This window comes from Bubalus bubalis, chromosome 16, assembly GCF_019923935.1.
Source record: "Bubalus bubalis isolate 160015118507 breed Murrah chromosome 16, NDDB_SH_1, whole genome shotgun sequence".
Taxonomy (NCBI): domain Eukaryota; kingdom Metazoa; phylum Chordata; class Mammalia; order Artiodactyla; family Bovidae; genus Bubalus; species Bubalus bubalis.
Genome location: NC_059172.1, coordinates 7250528 through 7268990, shown reverse-complemented (window position 1 = coordinate 7268990; position 18463 = coordinate 7250528). Strand labels below are relative to the sequence as shown.

At 45.5% G+C, this 18463-nt stretch overlaps 1 long non-coding RNA gene, 1 other non-coding gene and 1 pseudogene across 2 annotated transcripts; 2 read left to right on the top strand and 1 right to left on the bottom strand.

Moving 5' to 3' along the window:
- Positions 1 to 8: 8 nt before the first annotated feature.
- On the top strand, positions 9 to 13116 carry LOC123329693. The gene is made up of 2 exons (XR_006545214.1): positions 9 to 102; positions 11966 to 13116. It is a non-coding gene; the product is annotated as an uncharacterized LOC123329693 (long non-coding RNA).
- Positions 13117 to 13355: 239 nt separating this feature from the next.
- Positions 13356 to 17364, top strand: LOC102410061 (annotated as a pseudogene).
- On the bottom strand, positions 13397 to 13468 carry TRNAY-GUA. Its single transcript has one exon. It is a non-coding gene; the product is annotated as a tRNA-Tyr (tRNA).
- Positions 17365 to 18463: the final 1099 nt, after the last annotated feature.

The following is an 18463-nucleotide window of genomic DNA, read 5'->3' as shown; positions in this document are numbered from 1 at the left end:
ACTTCCGGGGGAGGAGCAGGCGGGCAGGTGGAGAAGCCCGGAGAGGTCGAGGGCGGCCGGATCCTGCGTTGTGAGGCGTCCACCGAGTTAGCTGGCGACCAGGTGCGCAGGGAGGGAGCCGAGGGAGAAGGGGCTAGGGGAAGCCTGCGGACTCCACCTGAGGAAACCTTTGCGTGGCCGACTAGGAAGCCCCAAGGGGCGGCGCCATTTTCCCGGCGGCCTCGGGGCAGGGGGCGTGGCCGGGTTTGTTTCCATTTTAAAAACGCCGGCGCGGGCATAGGGCCTCATCCTGCCGCGAGGGGCGAGGTCCAGGGAGGCCCGGCAGACGGGCGCCCTCTGCTGGGTTTCGAGCTTGCGGTCACCTCTCCCTGCGTCGTAGTGTCTGTCAGTGCATCTCCGCTCTGTCTCCTTTTATTCACCCTTAAGCGAGCCTTGGAATGGGATGGTGGGTGATGGGGGCGGGGGCAGTGAAGGGCAGAGTGTCCTTTTGTGTTGGAATTTTTCTGAGAGACTGTATACGAGTATTTTTGTATAACGAACCGTAATGTATTCTGGTATTCACGCATCTGGAATGGGTGAATTTAACTCAGATGACCATTATATCTACTACTGTGGGCAAGAATCCCTTAGAAGAAATGGAGTAGCCATCATGGTCAACAAGAGAGTCCGAAATGCAGTACTTGGATGCAATCTCAAAAACGACAGAGTGATCTCTGTTTGTTTCCAAGGCAAACCATTCAATATCACAGTAATCCAAGCCTGTGCCCCAACCAGTAACGCTGAAGAAGCTGAAGTTGAACGGTTCTATGAAGACCTACAAGACCTTTTAGAACTAACACCCAAAAAAGGTGTCCTTTTCATTATAGGGGACTGGAATGCAAAAGTAGGAAGTCAAGAAACACCTGGAGTAACAGGCAAATTTGGCCTTGGAGTATGGAATGAAGCAGGGCAAAGGCTATTAGAGTTTTGCCAAGAGAATGCACTGGTCATAGCAAACACCCTCTTCCAACAACACAAGAGAAGACTCTACACATGGACATCACCAGATGGTCAACACCGAAATCAGATTAATTATATTCTTTGCAGCCAAAGATGGAGAAGCTCTATACAGTCAGCAAAAACAAGACCAGGAGCTGACTGTGGCTCAGATCATGAACTCCTTATTGCCAAATTCAGACTTAAATTGAAGAAAGTAGGGAAAACCACTAGACCATTCAGGTATGACCTAAATCAAATCCCTTATGATTATACAGTGGAAGTGAGCAATAGATTTAAGGGACTAGATCTGATAGAGTGCCTGATGAACTATGGATGGAGGTTCGTGACATTGTACAGGAGACAGGGATCAAGACCATCCCCATGGAAAAGAAATGCAAAAAAGCAAAATGGCTGTCTGAGGAGGGCTTACAAATAGCTTTGAAAAGAAGAGAAGTGAAAAGGAAAGATATAAGCATCTGAATGCAGTGTTCCAAAGAATAGCAAGAAGAGATAAGAAGGCCTTCCTCAGTGATCAGTGCAAAAAAATAGAGGAAAACAACAAAATGGGAAAGACTAGAGATCTCTTCAAGAAAATTAGAGATACCAAGGGAACATTTCATGCAAAGATGGGCTCGATAAAGGACAGAAATGGTATGGACCTAACAGAAGCAGAAGATACTAAGAAGAGGTGGCAAGAATACACAGAAGAACTGTACAAAAAAGATCTTCATGACCCAGATAATCACGATGGTGTAATCACTCACCTAGAGCCAGACATCCTGGAATGTGAAGTCAAGTGGGCCTTAGCATCACTGCAAACAAAGCTAGTGGAGGTGATGGAATTCCAGTTGAGCTATTTCAAATCCTGAAAGATGATGCTATGAAAGTGCTGCACTCAATATGCCAGCAAACTTGGAAAACTCAGCTGTGGCCACAGGATTGGAAAAGGTCAGTTTTCATTCCAATCCTAAAGAAAGGCAATGCCAAAGAATGCTCAAATTACTGCAAAATTGTACGCATCTCACACACTAGTAAAGTAATGCTCAAAATTCTCCAAGCCAGGCTTCAGCAGTACATGAACTGAGAACTTCCATGTTCAAGCTGGTTTTAGAAAAGGCAGAGGAACCAGAGATCAAATTGCCAACATCTGCTGGATCATCAAAAAAAGCAAGAGAGTTCCAGAAAAACATCTATTTCTGCTTTATTGATTATGCCAAAACTTTTGACTGTGTGGATCACAATAAACTGTGGAAAATTCTGAAAGAGATGGGAATACCAGACCACCTGACCTGCCTCTTGAGAAACCTATATGCAGGTCAGGAAGCAACCGTTAGAACTGGACATGGAACAACAGACTGGTTCCAAATAGAAAAAGGAGTATGTCAAGGCTGCATATTGTTACCCTGCTTATTGAACTTACATGCAGAGTACATCATGAGAAACGCTGGGCTGGAAGAAGCACAAGCTGGAATCAAGATTGCCGGGAGAAATATCAGTAACCTCAGATATGCAGATGACACCACCCTTATGGCAGAAAGTGAAGAACTAAAAAGCCTCTTGATGAAAGTGAAAGAGGACAGTGAAAAAGTTGGCTTAAAGCTCAACATTCAGAAAACGAAGATCATGGCATCTGGTCCCATCACTTTATGGGAAATAGATGGGGAAACAGTAGAAACAGTGTCAGACTTTATTTTTTTGGGCTCCAAAATCACTACAGATGGTGACTGCAGCCATGAAATTAAAAGACGCTTACTCCTTGGAAGGAAAGTTCTGATCAACCTAGATAGCATATTGAAAAGCAGAGATGTTACCTTGCCAACAAAGTTCCATCTAGTCAAGGCTATGGTTTTTCCAGAGGTCATGTATGGATGTGAGAGTTGGACTGTGAAGAAAGCTGAGTGCCGAAGAATTGATGCTTTTGAACTGTGGTGTTGGAGAAGACTCTTGTGAGTCCCTTGGACTGTTAGGAGATCCAACCAGTCCATCCTAAAGGAGATCAGTCCTGGGTGTTCATTGGGAGGACTGATGCTGAAGCTGAAACTCCAATACTTTGGCCACCTCATGCGAAGAGTTGACTCATTGGAAAATACCCTGATGCTGGGAGGGATTTGGGGCAGGAGGAGAAGGGGACGACAGAGGATGAGATGGCTGGATGGCATCACTGACTCGATGGACATGAGTTTGGGTGAACTCCGGGAGTTGGTGATGGACAGGGAGACCTGGTGTGCTGCGATTCATGGGGTCGCAAAGAGTCGGACACAACTGAGCGACTGAACTGAACTGAACTGAATGTATTCAGGTAAACATTGATGCTGCTCCCTGCTGGAATTACGTAAATGCTGCTCACTTGCATAGGTGAAAGGAATTTGCCGTTTCTTCTATTTGTGATTTGGGTGTTTGGAAGATACTCCAGTTTTAGTCATATGTAGGACAGAGTAGGGGCTTACCCAGTGGCTCAGCGGTGAAGAATCCACCTGCAATGCAAGGAGGTAAGGGTTTCATCCCTGGGTTGGGAAGATCCCCTGGAGGAGGACATGGCAACCGACTCCAGTATTCTTGCCTAGAGAATTCTATGGACAGAAGATCCTGATTTGCTGCAGTCCATAGGGTCACAATGGGGTAAGGTTGTCCATGGGGTCACAGTGGGATAAGTCCATGGGTTCACAATGGGGTAAGGTTGTCAATGGGATCACAATGGGCTAAGTCCATGGGGTAAGGTCCACCTTACCTGTCTCCTGAAAAATCTGTATGCAGGTCAAGAAGCAGCAGTTAGAACCGGACATGGAACAAACAACTGGTTCAAAATTGGGAAAGGAATAGGTCAAGGCTTTGTTTTGTCATCCGGCTTATTTAACTTACATGCAGAGTACATCATGCGAAATGCTGGGCTGGATGAAGCACAAGCTAGAATCAAGATTTCTAGGAGAAATATCAATAACCTCAGATATGCAGATGACACCACCCTTATGGCAGAAAGTGAAGAAGAACTAAAGAGCCTCTTGATGAAAGTGAAAGAGGAGAGTGAAAAAGTTGGCTTAAAACTCAACATTCAAAAAATGAAGCTCATGGCATCTGGTCCCATCCCTTCATGGCAAATAGATGGGGAAACAATGGAAACAGTGACAGACTTTATTTTGGGGGGCTCCAGAATCACTGCAGATGGTGACTGCAGCCATGAAATTAAAAGGCGCTTGCTCTTTGGAAGAAAAGCTATGACCAACCTAGACAGCATATTAAAAAGCAGAGATATTATTTTGCCAACAAAGGTCTGTCTAGTCAAGGCTATGGTTTTTCCAGTGGTCATGTATGGATGTGAGAGTTGGACTGTGAAGAAAGCTGAGCGCTGAAGAATTGATGCTTTTGAACTGTGGTGTTGGAGAAGACTCTTGCGAGTCCCTTGGACTGCAAGGAAATCCAACCAGTCCGTCCTAAAGGAGATCAGTCCTGGGTGTTCATTGGAAGGACTGATGCTGAAGCTGCAGCTCCAGTACTTTGGCCACCTGATGGGAAGAGCTGACTCTGGATAAGACCCTGATGCTGGGAAAGATTGAAGGAAGGAGGAAAAGGGGATGACAGAGGATAAGATGGTTGGATGGCATGATTGATTCAATGGACATGGGTTTGAGTAAGCTCTGGGAGTTGGTGATGGTCAGGGAAGCCTGGTGTGCTGCAGTCCATGGGGTCACAAAGAGTTAGACATGACAACTGAGCTGAACTGATGGAGTCACAAGAGTGAGACAACTGAACACAGCACAGGGCAGAGTAGATGTTCTGTGGGGGGAATTGGGATCTATTGGGGGGGAAATAGTTCTTTGCAGGGGGAAAAGGTATTTTTGTCCCCTGCTAGTTATCATTTGTTAAGCACTTCTGTTGTTTCTTGTTGTTAACAGTGGCCGCAACCCTTCACTGGCATTCCCTGTTTCATTCCTCTGTTCTAACTGCTCTCCACTGTTTTTCCAGCTCAGTCCTGCTAGTGAGATGGAGCAGGACCCTATGTTCCTTACCATAGCCCCCGCCTCCCCCAACTATGTCCTGTGCCTGCCTTTTGACTGAAAAACTTTAGTCAAAAAATAAGTTTAATCAGAGAAGTGAGAAATGCAGAAACAAAGGAAAACAGTTAAAGGAGACTAAATAATAATGTAGTTGTTAAGCATAGTCAAGGACCTTTAGTTCTTTCTCAAGGGCTAACTATTCTGAGCCATATCCTGTACCAGGGGGAGAAGTTAGGGACACAATGACCAGACCATACCCAGGACATGAGTTGCCACAATTCCAAGAATTGGCCACAAAGAAATGAGAACAAAGGGACCCTGGACCTGAAGATTAACGGTACTGAAAACAATCAAGGTGATGCTGGTCAGACCACTGATGACCAATCTGAAGATGACTGTTAGAGATGACTGTGCTCTTTCTGCATGTAGCCACCGCCCCCCTCTGTCTATAAAAGCTCTCACCCCATTCTCGTGGAGGGGGTGGGGGGAGTTGGCCTTTGGACAGATGTCTGCCACCCTCCCCTAACAGTTGCCAGAATCTGAAACAAAGCAAACTTTCTTTTCCGCCATCCTGGCCTGTTTGTTGTCTTTTGAGCGGCAAGCAGCTGGGCCTGCAAACTCCTTTCAGTAACCCCAGGACACCCACTCCAGCAGTGCAGCCCCTCCATCCCACCTGGAGTCCACTGTTCCAGTCACCTTTTCACTGCCTTTCACTTCTTGTTCTTCAAACCTGTTTGCCAGGGGACTGAAAAGAGTCTTGGGAAACAAACTTGCTTTGGGAGAGAAGGAACCTGTTACTGCCTAATGCCATAGGATCTAACTGTAGTGGCGAGGGGAGCATTCTGGGTGTGGTGTGATTTATCTCCCTCCCCACTCCCACTGGACTGAACTCTGAGGCCTGTGGAGGCAGAATGGGGGACTACAATGAGAAAGAGACCAAGTTCATTACCAATTCTATGAACCATTGAGGGTTCACAGATGCTGCACTGAGACTGCTCTCACGGAGAGAGCCAGCATTCCCTCCCCCACAAAATGAATGACCCCAGAGCAGTTTTGCCCATTTAAAGGCTTTCCAGAAATCTGGTGATCAAAGGGGTGGAATGAGTCCCTGGCAAGAGCTGGGGTCTAGTGTAGCAGGGGTGGTCCCCAAAGGAGACTGGAGCCTATCCAGTACAGCATCTCGTTTATGGGGGGAGTATTTTAATCCCCTTTTAAAAAAATTATTAAAGTATAGTTGATTTATAATGTGCTAATTTCTGATATACAGCAAAGTGATTCACTTATACATATGAAAAAAGTTTTAGTTGCTCAGTCGTGTCTGACTCTTTGCGACCCCATGGACTGTAACCCACCAGGCTCCTCTGTCCATGGCATTCTCCAGGCAGGAATACTGGAGTGGGTAGCTTTTCCTTTCTCCAGAGGATCTTCCTGACCCAGGAATGGAACCTAGGTCTCTGGCATTGCAGGCGGATCCCTTACTGTCTGAACCACCAGGGAAGCTCATTTATTATAAGCTCATTCTTATTCTTTTCTGTTATGGTTCATCATAGGCTATTGAATATAGTTCCCCATGCTATACAGTAAGACATTGCTGTTTATTAGCAGTTTTAAACAGTTGATAGAGTACTTGTACTGTTTAGAAATGGATTATTTCAGAAGCAGATTATTTCATGAATATAGAGATCCCCTGATGTCTGTAGGGCTATATTCTTCCTGGAGACAAAAAAGAGAATCTCTTTTCTTGTCTTTTCCAGCTTCTAGAGGTCAGCACGTTCTTTGGCTGTTGACACCCTTCTTTCATCTTGAAAGCCAACAATGTCATCTCTGTCTCTGATCTCCGAGAAAGGTTCTCTGCATCTAAGGACTCATGTGGTTAGGTTGAGCTCACCCAGATAATCCAAATTAATCTCTGCATCTCTAAATACATAAACTGAATCATGTCTGCAAGGTTCCTTTTGCCACGTCAGGTAGCATAACCACAGGTTCCAGGGGTTAGGGTGTGGACATCTTTCTTGGGAGGGGACATTATTTATGATTTTACTAATTATATCATGTTCTAATTTCGTTTTCATCACATCTCTTGTGAAGTAGTATTATCCCTGTAAGGTAGATGACTTTTCTGAAGTGCTTGTTAAAAATATAGTTTCCATCCATTGGCATCACCTTAACCCAGAATTCAGTCTTAGTGTTGCTCACTAATAAGGACAACCAGATGTAAAGTGCCTGCTTCTGAGATGTTATATGGGAGACCTTTTGTTTATGTCAATGGCCTCTTTCTAGATCCAGAGACTCAAAGCCTCTGATCTTACACTATGGCCATTGGGCACTTCCAACAAGAAATACACTTGGAGGGTGTCAACCAGGACCCAGAAGGACTCTGAGGGACTGCCACTATAAGCCCCAGGGATTCAAGTACTAACTAGGGTTTGGAAAGGTGGGTCCCTAAAGGCTCAACTCCAGCCCACATGGACGACCCCTACCCTGTAATACTTTCTACGCCTAAAGAAGTTGTCCTACCCATCCCTCTTGGCTTCCCCCTTTTTATCCCTCCTGTCTCCTCTTGGTTGTGTCCTGTGCAAAACAGGGCTTGTACCCACCATCAGTCAAGAAAGGAAATGGGCATATGCTCAAGGCCAGTTGACAGTTGCAAGTTATATAACTATAGGCTCTGTTGTGCATATCTTCCCATAATTCAGTCTATTATAATCAGATGTATGTACATATAGAATATTAGTGAACCCTTAGTGGGCTCCTAGCTGCCTAAGTTTACTTGAGGAAGCCCCTGTGGTTAGTTTATATCCACTGTGTGCCCAGGGTGCATATGCAGGAGTTGGAAAAGGCTCTGTGGTTATTTGTAGCATATCTGTGAGCTCTCCTGGATGTGTCTGGGATGGGGTTTAGAGATCAGCTTGCATCCTGTTGGCCAGGCTAGGCTACCCCTGTTGCTCATGCCTAAATGTCTTGATATAAAATGAAAGACACATTACTTCTAAGGCATCTTTTGTTCTTTTGGCTGCACTTGCAGGCTTGCAGGATCTTAGTCCCCCAACCAGGGATTGAACCTGGGCCCTTGGCAGTGAAAGCATGGAGTCCTAACCACTGGACCATCAGGGAATCCCCTGTAAGGCAGTTTTAAACAACTTTTTAAAATAATTTTTTGTTTATTTATTTTTTGGCTGTGCTGAATCTTTGTTCCTGTGTGGGCTTTCTCTGGTTGTGGTGCTCGGGCTTCTCATTGCAGTGGCTTCTCTTGTTTCAGAGCACGGGCTCCGGGGCACACCGGCTTCGGTAGTTGTGGTTCTCGGCTGTAGGCTATAGGGCTCCAGGGCATGCCGGCTTTGGTAGCTGTGGTTCTTGGCTGTAGAGCACGGTTTCCAGGGCACACCGGCTTCAGTAGCTGTGGTTCTCGGTTGTAGAGTGAAGGCTGAGTAGTTGTGGCACATGGGCTTAGTTGTTCTGAGGCACGTGGGATCTTCCCAGACTGGGATCAAATCTGTGTCCCCTGCCCTGCAAGGCAGACTCTTAACCTCTGGACCACCACGGAAGCCCCACAACTTTCTTAAGATAGTCTTCACGTACCGTAAAATCCCCACCTCTAAATTGTGCCATTCAGTGACTTTGGTATATTCATATAGTCCTGTAACAGTCAACACTCACCACAATCTCATTTGGGAACATTTTTATCACCCCTAAAAGTCATTGACCATTTCCGCCCCCTCAGCCCTTGGAACTGCTAATCTACTTAGGTTTCTATAAATTTAGCTATACTACATTTATATATTTCTCCTGGCAATCTTGATTCCAGCTTGTAACTCATCCAGCCCGGCATTTCACATGATGTGCTCTGCATGTAAGTTAAATAAACAGGATGACGATAAACAGTCTTGTCATACTCCTTTCTCAATCCTGAATCAGTCAGTTGTTCCATACAAGGTTCTAACTATTGTTTCTAAAGAACCTCTTGGTAAGGGTGAAGAATGAGAGTGAAAAAGCTGGCTTAAAACTCAGTATTAAAAAAACTAAGATCATGGCATTGGGTCGCATCACTTCATGACAGATAGAAGGGAGAAAGTAGAAGCAGTGACAGAGTCCTTCTTCTTGGGCTCTAAAAATCACTGTGGGTGGTGACTGTAGCCCTGAATTAGAAGACAGTTGCTTCTTGGCAGGAAAGCTATGACAAACCTAGACAATGTATTGAAAAGCAAAGACATCACTTTGCCAACAGAGGTCCATATAGTTGAAAGGTTGTTGCTAAACCACGAAAGATGCCAGGATTCTTGGCCTCTGGAGGAGAATTCAATCCAGGGCCAGAGACAAGGCTTGATCGCTCAGAGCTTTGGTGTAATCAAGTTTTATTAAAGTATAAAAGAGATAGAGAAAGCTTCTGACATAGAGTTCAGAAGGGGGCAGAAAGAGTGCCTCCCCCCCACCCCCCGCTAGTCTTTAGCTGGATGTTACATAGCTACTAGCAGTCTGCTAATTAAAGAAAGGAAATGTCTCAAAACTCAGAATGGCACCAGCCCTCTCACCCACAAGATGCATTTTGAAATAACCTTGGCACCAAGTGGGTCATCCTGGGCCATAAAACGATTGACATGAATCTTGAAGAAAGGTAGATTTCCATACAAATACATAGTTTCATTAACATGGATTAGGAGAACAATGCATGAGTATCACATACTGGTTTGTCAAGTCAGTTCTGAGCCTTTAGGCAGAACGGGAACCAACTTGAAGACAGAGTCTGGGGTAAATACACAGCACATTAACATAGCTTAAGACAAACATTTGCATAAGAAAAATGCATTGGTTAGCTCAAGGTTTGAGAAAAGTTAAGCTCAGGTAGAACCTGGTGTCATTATGGCAACACAGAATTTTAAGAGAAACCTCTTTTTAAATTTGTATAGAGAAGGGGAAAAAATGTAACACTAGTTTGTTTCCTCCTGCTGCTTAAGAGAGAGAGAAGAAATGTCTGACACTTGCAGCCTATTTCCCCCATTTGGAAACCCCTGGCCTTCCTGCCTGTTACCGTCTGATAGTCAAGGCTATGGTCTTTCCAGTAGTCATGTACGGATGTGAGAACTGGACTGTAAAGAAGGCTGAGAACCGAAGAATTGATGCTTTTGAACTGAGGTGTTGGAGAAGACTCTTGAGTCCTCTGGACAGGAAGGAGATCAAACGAGTCAATCTTAAAGGAAATCAACCCTGAATACTCCTTGGAAGGACTGATACTGAAGCTGAAGCTCCAATCCTTTTGTCACCTGATGTGAAGGGCCGACTCATTGGAAAAGATCCTAAAGGTGGGAAGGATTGAAAGCTGAGAAGAGGGCGACAGAGGCTGAAATGATTGGATGGCATCACTGATTCAATGGGCAAGAACTTGGGCAAACTCCAGGAGATGGTAAGGGACAGGGAGGCCTGGTGTGCTGCACTCCATGGGGTCTTAAAAAGTCGGACTTGGCAACTGAACAACATTATATATATACACATACATACACACACATCAGTTGCTGGACATTTGGGTTATTTTCACTTTTGGGCTACTATGAATAATGCTGCTATGAACATATGAAGTATTCTTATAAATATATTTAATTCATATTGTGGCAGGCAGAATAATGCCCCCGCCCCATATGTCTACTTCCTTATCCCTGGAACCTGTGACCTTACATGGCAGGACTTTGTACTACGTATGAGTACAGTAAGGATCTAGAGATGGAAAGGCGAGCCTGGATCATGCAGGTGGGCCCTGTCTAATCACATAGTCCTTAAAAAGAGAGAACACGTCCCTGCTGAGGTTGGAAAGATGAGAGGACCAAAGAAAGGTCAGAGTTACATGAAATGACTGGCATGTAAAGGTGGAGAAAGGGGGCCATGGGCAATGAGTGTGGTCAGTCTCCGGAGGCTGCAAAAAGCAGACACAGATTCTCACCTCGAGTCTCCAAAAAGGAATGAAACCCTGCACACCCTGATGTTAGCTCACTGAGTTTTGCTCTCAGCTAAAGGGAGCTGCCTGGCCTATGGTTATGCCCCCTGCATCCAGTGAGTGGTCAGTGTGGGGAGTGTGAAGGTCTCACCCCCTGGGTTGGATCTGGAACGACCCTGAAGGACCATCTGCACTCCAGAGCAGTGACTGGAAATATCTGAGGCTTCAGCTTCTCTTTCTGCCTGTCCTGCCCCTCTCTGTCCCTTCAAGGTGCTCGTTCTGGGAGCACTCTCCAGCAAACGTCCTGCATGCAGGTCTCTGCCTCTGAGTATCTCCTCAGGGAATCCTGTGGGAGACATTCACTCACACATCAGCTCTTGGCTGATGGATCATCTGAGGATGAGCAGCCAACTGGGACCAGCTGGGAAAAAGTAGTTGCAAAAGGAGGATCTTTTCTAAATTCCAAAATTGATGATACAGTACTGGAAAGAACCTCAGCTGGACGGTAGAAGACCGGGGTTCAAGGTCTAGCTCTGTCCCAGCTCACCTCTTGTCATTTGGGAAGTCCCCTCAAGTTACTTGAGTCCCCCAAGATCTCTGTCTCGGTTACTTAGGAGAGGGTGTTGCACTCATTGACCTTCCAAGTTCTTTCCTGGCACTAAAGCTCTGGTGTCTGTGGTCTGAAAGTCAGAGAGAGGCTGGATCTTCAGCTTCATCTCTCCTTAATTTCAAAGCTCAGAACTGAGCCCACCCCAGGCGCTCCCAGGGTCTGAGGACTGGCATGTCCTCCCTGAGTCAAAATTGACTTCCGAGTCACACAACCTGTGACCTTTGTGCCACTTAGTACAGACAATGATAATTTCTTAGGTACTTGTCTATCCATACACTGCATTTTCTCACTCCTATGATGTATACTTAAAATTTTTTTATGTATAAAAAAATTAAAAAAATTTGTTACATTGTAAATGGCATAACAGAAAAATTAATAAAATACTTTAAAAAATAAGAATGTGTCACACAATCCACATGCCTATTTAATGTAGTCTTTTTTTTTTTTTTTTTCCGAAAACAGTAGTTGTTCTTTCAATATGGTGAAGTGGAAAAGCCTTGAGCTTAACCTCTTCTCATGGACACACCAAAATCACAACTAACTGCTGGACAGCCATCGATAAAGAAGGCCGGAACCTGCCAAAACAGATCGTCTACATCTGAAGGCATAAAGAAGTGGCAACAAGATGTTATGAGGGGTGTACCTGCAAGATAATCAACCCCTTGTCAGCTAAAGGGAGCTGCCTGGCCTATGGTTATGCCCCCTGCATCCAATGAGTGGTCAGTGTGGGGGAGTGTGAAGGTCTCACCCCCTGGGTTGGACCCACACACTGGAGAATAATTATATTACAGACGCTCTCCCACAGGAGTGAGAGTCCTTTTCCTAACCCGAGGGTCTGGCATTGGGAAGAGGAGCTCCCCAGAGCATTAGGATATGAAGGCCAGCAGGGCTTAATTGCAGGAGCGCCACAGGGCCGGGGGAGACAGACTTAACTCTTAAAGGGATTGCACAAAATCTCATGTGCAAGGGGATTGAGGACAAAAGCAGTGATCTCATAGGAGCCTAGAGCAGACCTCCCTGCTGGTCTTGGAAGGTCTCATGGGGTGGTGGGGCGCAGCTGTGGCTCCTGCTGGGGTCCAAAAGCTGGTGGCAGATATTTGGGGGGTTATTCTGCATGAACTCTCCTTGAGGCAGGCATCTTGCTTGGGTCCTTAGCAGCAACACCTGGCCCCACTCAGCAGCCTGTAGGCTTCAGAGCCGGATGCCTCAGGCCAGACAACTAACCTGGCAGGAACACGGCTCCGCCTGTTAGCAGACAGGTTGCCGAAAGACTTCCTGATCCCACAGTCACCTCTGGACGCAACCCTAGACACCATCCTGCCTACCAGAGGGCCAGGACCCAGCTCCACCCACCCATTAGCAGGCATCAGCTCTTTCCACTAGGAAGCCTACACAAGCTTCTAGACCAGCCTCTCACCCACCAGGGAGCAGAAACTAGAAGGAAGAAAGCTACAATCCAGCAGCCTGTAGTCTGCAAATGCAGGCTAGACACTGCCCTGGGACCGCTGGCCCTGGCCCTTGGGTGATGAGAGAGGAGGGCACTTCTGGGACCCATAGGACCTCTCCTACTGAAGGCTGCTTCTCCAGAGTTGAGAAACACAATTAACCCAAAATGAGGTGGCAGGGGAATCTGTTTCAGATGAAGAATCAAGATAAAACTCCAGCAAATCCAAGTGATGTGGAGATAGGCAGTCTACCGAAGAAAGAGTTCAGACTAACAATGGTAATGAGTTACATGAGTTAGTCACTCAGTCGTGCCCGACTCTTTGCAACCCCATGGACTGCAGCCCACCAAACGACCCCCATGGACTGCAGCCCACCAAGCTCCTCTGTCCATGAGATTTTCCAGGCAAGAGTAGTGGAGTGGGTTGCCATTTCCTTCTCCAGGAGATCTTCCCAACCCAGGGATCGAACCTGGGTCTCCTGCACTACAGGCAGATTCTTTACCGACTGAGCTACAAGGGAAGCCCTTGTAAACAGTGGTAAAGTAACAGTGGTAAAGGTGATCCAAGAACTAGGGAGAAAAATGGATGCACAGATCCATAAGTTAGAAGGATTTTTTAAACAAAGAGGAAGTATAAAGAACAACCAAAACAATTGAACAATGCAATAACTGGAATGAAAAGCACACTGGAAGGAACCAATAGTAGAGTAAATGAAGCAGAGCAGACTAGGGAGCTGGAAGGCTGAGTAGGGGAAATCACTATGGTGGAGCAGAAAAAAGAAAGAAAAGAGGACAGTTTAAGAAACCTCTGGACCAACAGTAAGCACCCTAAGATTCACATTATCGGGGTCTCAGAAGGAGAAGAGAGAGAGAGGGCCTGAGAAAATATTTGAAGAGAGAATAGCTGAAAACTTCCCTAACCTGGGAAAGGAAACAGTCACCCATAGGAAACACAGAGCGTTCCAAACAGGATAAACCCACAGAAGAACACACCATGACACACTGTAATCAAAATGACAACAATTTAAAGTAGAAGATATTAAAAGCAATGGGAAAAGCAACTGATAACATACAAGGTAACTCCCATAAGGTTATCAGCTGGTTTTTCAGCAAAAACTGCAGAGGAGAAGGGAGTCACATAATATGTTTAAAATAAAAACTAAACAGAATATCCATCAGGCAAGAGCTGCTGTAGGGTTTAAGATGATGCCAGGAAAAAGTGGGTGCCAGCTGGCGGTTCTGCTGGGTTCAGCAGAGTTCATATATATCATACAGACAGCAACACATTCGGAGAGGTGGGCAGGAAGATTCAGGACCATCATCAGATCATGATAAATTGTATTGTTCTAAAGGGTTGAAGTACAATCAAGCTACTCAGACCCTCCACCCAGGGCAGGATGCTAGACAGGTGTAGGGTCTCAACTTTGGCAGCAAAGAAGATGCCAGTGTCCACAAGTGCCCTGATGCATGCCTTAGAAGTGTTGAATTCATAGGAAACAGGGACAAAATTCCCGACTACCTGCCCAAGTTCACAATGGCCCATCACAATTTGGAAATTCAAAGAAGGCAGCTACAAGCTCAGCAGCCATAAAAGGAGCTGGCATGGGAAAGGCTGGAGAGAGAAAGAAGGGAAAGGGTGAGATTGGAGAGGGAGAGGGTAGAAAGGGAGAGGCCGGGGAGGGAGCGAATGGAACAGGAGCAGTTGGAGAGAGAGAAGAGGGAATGTCAGGATCACTGGAGCAGGAGAGAGGAGTGGGAGAGGCTTCAGAGACTGGACCTGGTGAGGGGACGGTAACAGCACAGGAGCAGCTAGAGAGGGCGCGAGAGCAGTGCATATCAAATGCCCCCACCTCTGCCTCTGTGGAGAGTCCTCTGAACTCTGTGCCGGGGGCCTCCTCAGCTTTGGAGCCAGGCTTTCAGGCAGCTGCTCAGGGCATTGTCATGGGACCACCTGCACCCCAGCCACCCCTCCACTCCCCGCCCAGGTCCTGCCCAGGCATCAGCCGCACCCCCTCCTCCCCCAGGGTCCCCTCCACCCACTCCACTTCCATCCTCAGGGCCTCCACCTCCTCCACCACCTCTTCCTAGTCAAGTACGCCCTCCTCCTCCACCCCCCCCTTCCTACTCCTCACCTCCCTGCATCTGGATTCCACCCCCGACCCACCCCCCCGGGATTCACGTCTGAAGACAATTGCCCTTTAACTGGACTTGCAGCTGCAGTTGCTGGCCCAAAACTTAGCAAAGTGTCACGGATGGAGACTGCCTCTTTCCAAGCGGAGGAAGTTTGATTGGTGTAAATTTGGCCTCATCTAAAAGAGATACTGGTCGTGGAAAGGGACCCCTTCCTCTAGAGGGTACTGATTTAGTGGAAGAAATGAGTGCCCTGCTGGCCAGGAGGAAAAGAATTGCTGAAAAGGGATCAACAATAGAACAAAAAGAGGACAAAAATGAAGATTCAGAGCCTGTAACTTCTAAGGCCTCTTCAACCAGTACACCTGAACCGACAGGAAAACCTTGGGAAAGAACAAATACAAGGAATGGCAGCAAGTCACCTGTTGTTTCCAGATGTGATTCTCCGAAGGAAAATCAGATCTTTTTGACCAGAGGCCCTATGACTCATTACACAGACCAGACTCTGCACCCTGGTCACAGGGCAGTGCCGGCAGAGTCCAGACGGAGGGCCTGGACCAGGACAGATTGAAGCAGGACATTTTAGATGAAACGAGAAAAGAATTAAGCCAAAAGAAAAGCTCACTGATGCAATCAAGCCGGAAGTGAGCAAGTCAAATGCTCCCTAGAGAAACAAAGGAGAGATAGGACTTTAATCTGGAGAGAGAAAAAAAAACAAAAAAACCAACCCCTGCAAAGAACACTAACAACAATGAAACCTTTACATTTTGTGAGCTGTAAGATGATGGAGACAAACAGTTGGAAAGGAGGGAAAAAACCAACATACTTTGAAAGCCTTCAGATGTTATTACTCTGGCTGTTTCTCTCCCAGCTTGCCGCTTTTTCCCCCCTGACCTTTATAGCAAGATGGAAGACAATCGTATAGGAGTTCCTGTATCAGTTACATAGAAAATACGAAACCCATCAGGTAAGATCACCGTGCCGTGAAATATTTTCATGTCAAGACAAAATCGCACATTTTCCATAATCCATTGCTAAAATAAAGAAGAGAGGGCTTCCCTGCCTGCTCAGTGGTTAAGAATCTGCCTGCCAATGCAGGAGATATGGGTTCGATCCCTGATCTGGGAAGATCCCACCTGCTGTGGAGCAACTAAGCCCGTGTGCCACAACTATTGAAGCCCGAGTGCCCTACAGCCCTTGCTCTGCAACAAGAGAAACCCCTGCTGTGGGAAGCCCCAGCGCTGCAACTCGAGTTAAACTCCGCTCGCTGCAGCTAGAGAAAAGCTTGAGCAGCAACACAGACCCAGCACAGCCAAAAATAATAAAATTATTTTAAAAAAAGGAGAGAAAGACTTGAGAATTCTCGTTTTTTTCAGAGAATGTTGGTGAAGAATTTGGCAAGTTGCAAACGCAACGAAGAGTAGCCCCCACTCGCTGCAACTGGAAAAAGCCCACACATGGCAGCGAATACCCAGCACAGCCAGAAGTAAATAACTAAATAAATAAAAAAGGATTTGGCAAGTTATACTGTTGTAAGTGTTTCAGGTTTGTCTCCCTGTCATATTTGATGTTGCGATAATAATTGAGATCAGCCCTATGTAGGTTAAGATCATAAAATACAGAATAAGTGGAACTGTATATGCTTTTAGAGGGTGATATTTACAAGAAAGCGTCCTAAAAATGGTTTGTCCAGAGTGAGGAATTTTAGAATGATAGGAAGTTTCTCAAGTTTAGTCCTCATGCAATGTCATAGATTCAAGCATAAAATTCATCCAGAATTAAAAGATGTAGATGCCTTCCTAAATTATTACAATGCTTTACCAAATTATGACTCCTACAAATACGAACCAGTGGTCAAATGTAAAACAATATATTGTAGATTTGGGACGTCCCTGCTGGTCCAGTGGTTAATAATCGCCTTGTGATGCAGGGGACTAGGGTTCAATGCCTGGTCTGGGAGCTAAGATTCCACCTAAGCCTGTGAGTCGCAACTATCGAACCCGAGTACCTCAACTAGGAAGCCTGCCACTGCAATGAAAGATCCCTCGTGATGCAGTGAGACCTGATGCAGCAAAATAAATTCATAAAAATAAAGTGTTTAAAAAGTATGTTGTAGATTCATTGTAGGTTTTCAACCTTTTTTACATTTATGCATGTGGACATGTTTATAATGTAATTACAAGCACCACAAAACTAGCTTTTTAAATTGCACACCGTAGTGCATGTCATACTGATATGTAGTGACCTTTTCAAGGCCTTGTCATTGCTGTTTAGTTGCTAAGTCACGTCTGACTCTGCGACCCCGTGGACTGCAGCACGCCAGGCTCTTCTGTCCTCCACTACCTCCCGGAGTTTGCTCAAATGCATGTCCATTGAGTTGGTGATGCTATCTAACCATCTCATCCTCTGCCACCCCTTTCCCCTTTCTCCTTTTGCCTTCAGTCTTTCCCAGGATCAGAGTCTTTTCCAATGAGTCAGCTCTTCTGATTTTAGACTATAGAGTGGTTCCAAAAATAGTGTTATACAAAGGATTTCTGTACTCTATTAATCCCTAATGTTAACATTTAACATAACCATAGTACAGTTACCAAAAATAGGGTTAAAAATGGTACAAAACTATAAACCAGGTGTTGGCAAGCTTTTACTGTAAAAGGCAAGATAGTAACTATTTTAGATATTTGCCAGTACTTTGTAACCACCATTATAGCACAAAAATAGCCATAGACAATTGTAGCAAAGGAGAGTATATCCAATCAAACTTTTTTCAAGAGCAGGTGGCAGACCAGATGAGATCCATGGGCTGTGTAGTGGGCTAACACCTGCAGAGCTGCTTTTAAATTTTAAGTTGCAATACTAGTAAAGGAACAGTGATGATGGCAATTACGGTGACAGAAATCATTAGACAAAGGGGAAAGAGTAAATAAAATGAGACTTACGTGGTAGGGAGAAGGAGCTAGATCCTCTACTCATCACCCTGTGTGTGCCCTCAGGTGTGTGCATATAATCCATTCCCCTTTCTCTGAAGCTTCTGAGATTAAAACGGGAGAAAGCCTGTATGCTGCAATGATAGAGTTTTTTGAAAATGTAGGAAATCAGAAATTTTCCAGGCTCTTCATTTTGATTTATGCTTGAGTTATTTTGTGCCTTATTTTCAGGCAGCAAGTGTCAATCAAAACTGAAGATTGAACACGAATGTCGAGTTCTTATGCTTCGGGTGTACTTCCTTTTTAGAGTTTTTGGCTCTCTGCTATTTTTATCATACTGTGTCATTTAAATTTCCTACATGCTACCTTCATTTGTGCAGTTGAAGTAAAATTTCAATAAAAAATATGGTTTTTAAATTGATGGGACATCCTAATTTCCCAGGAATCCAGGGATTATTGGGT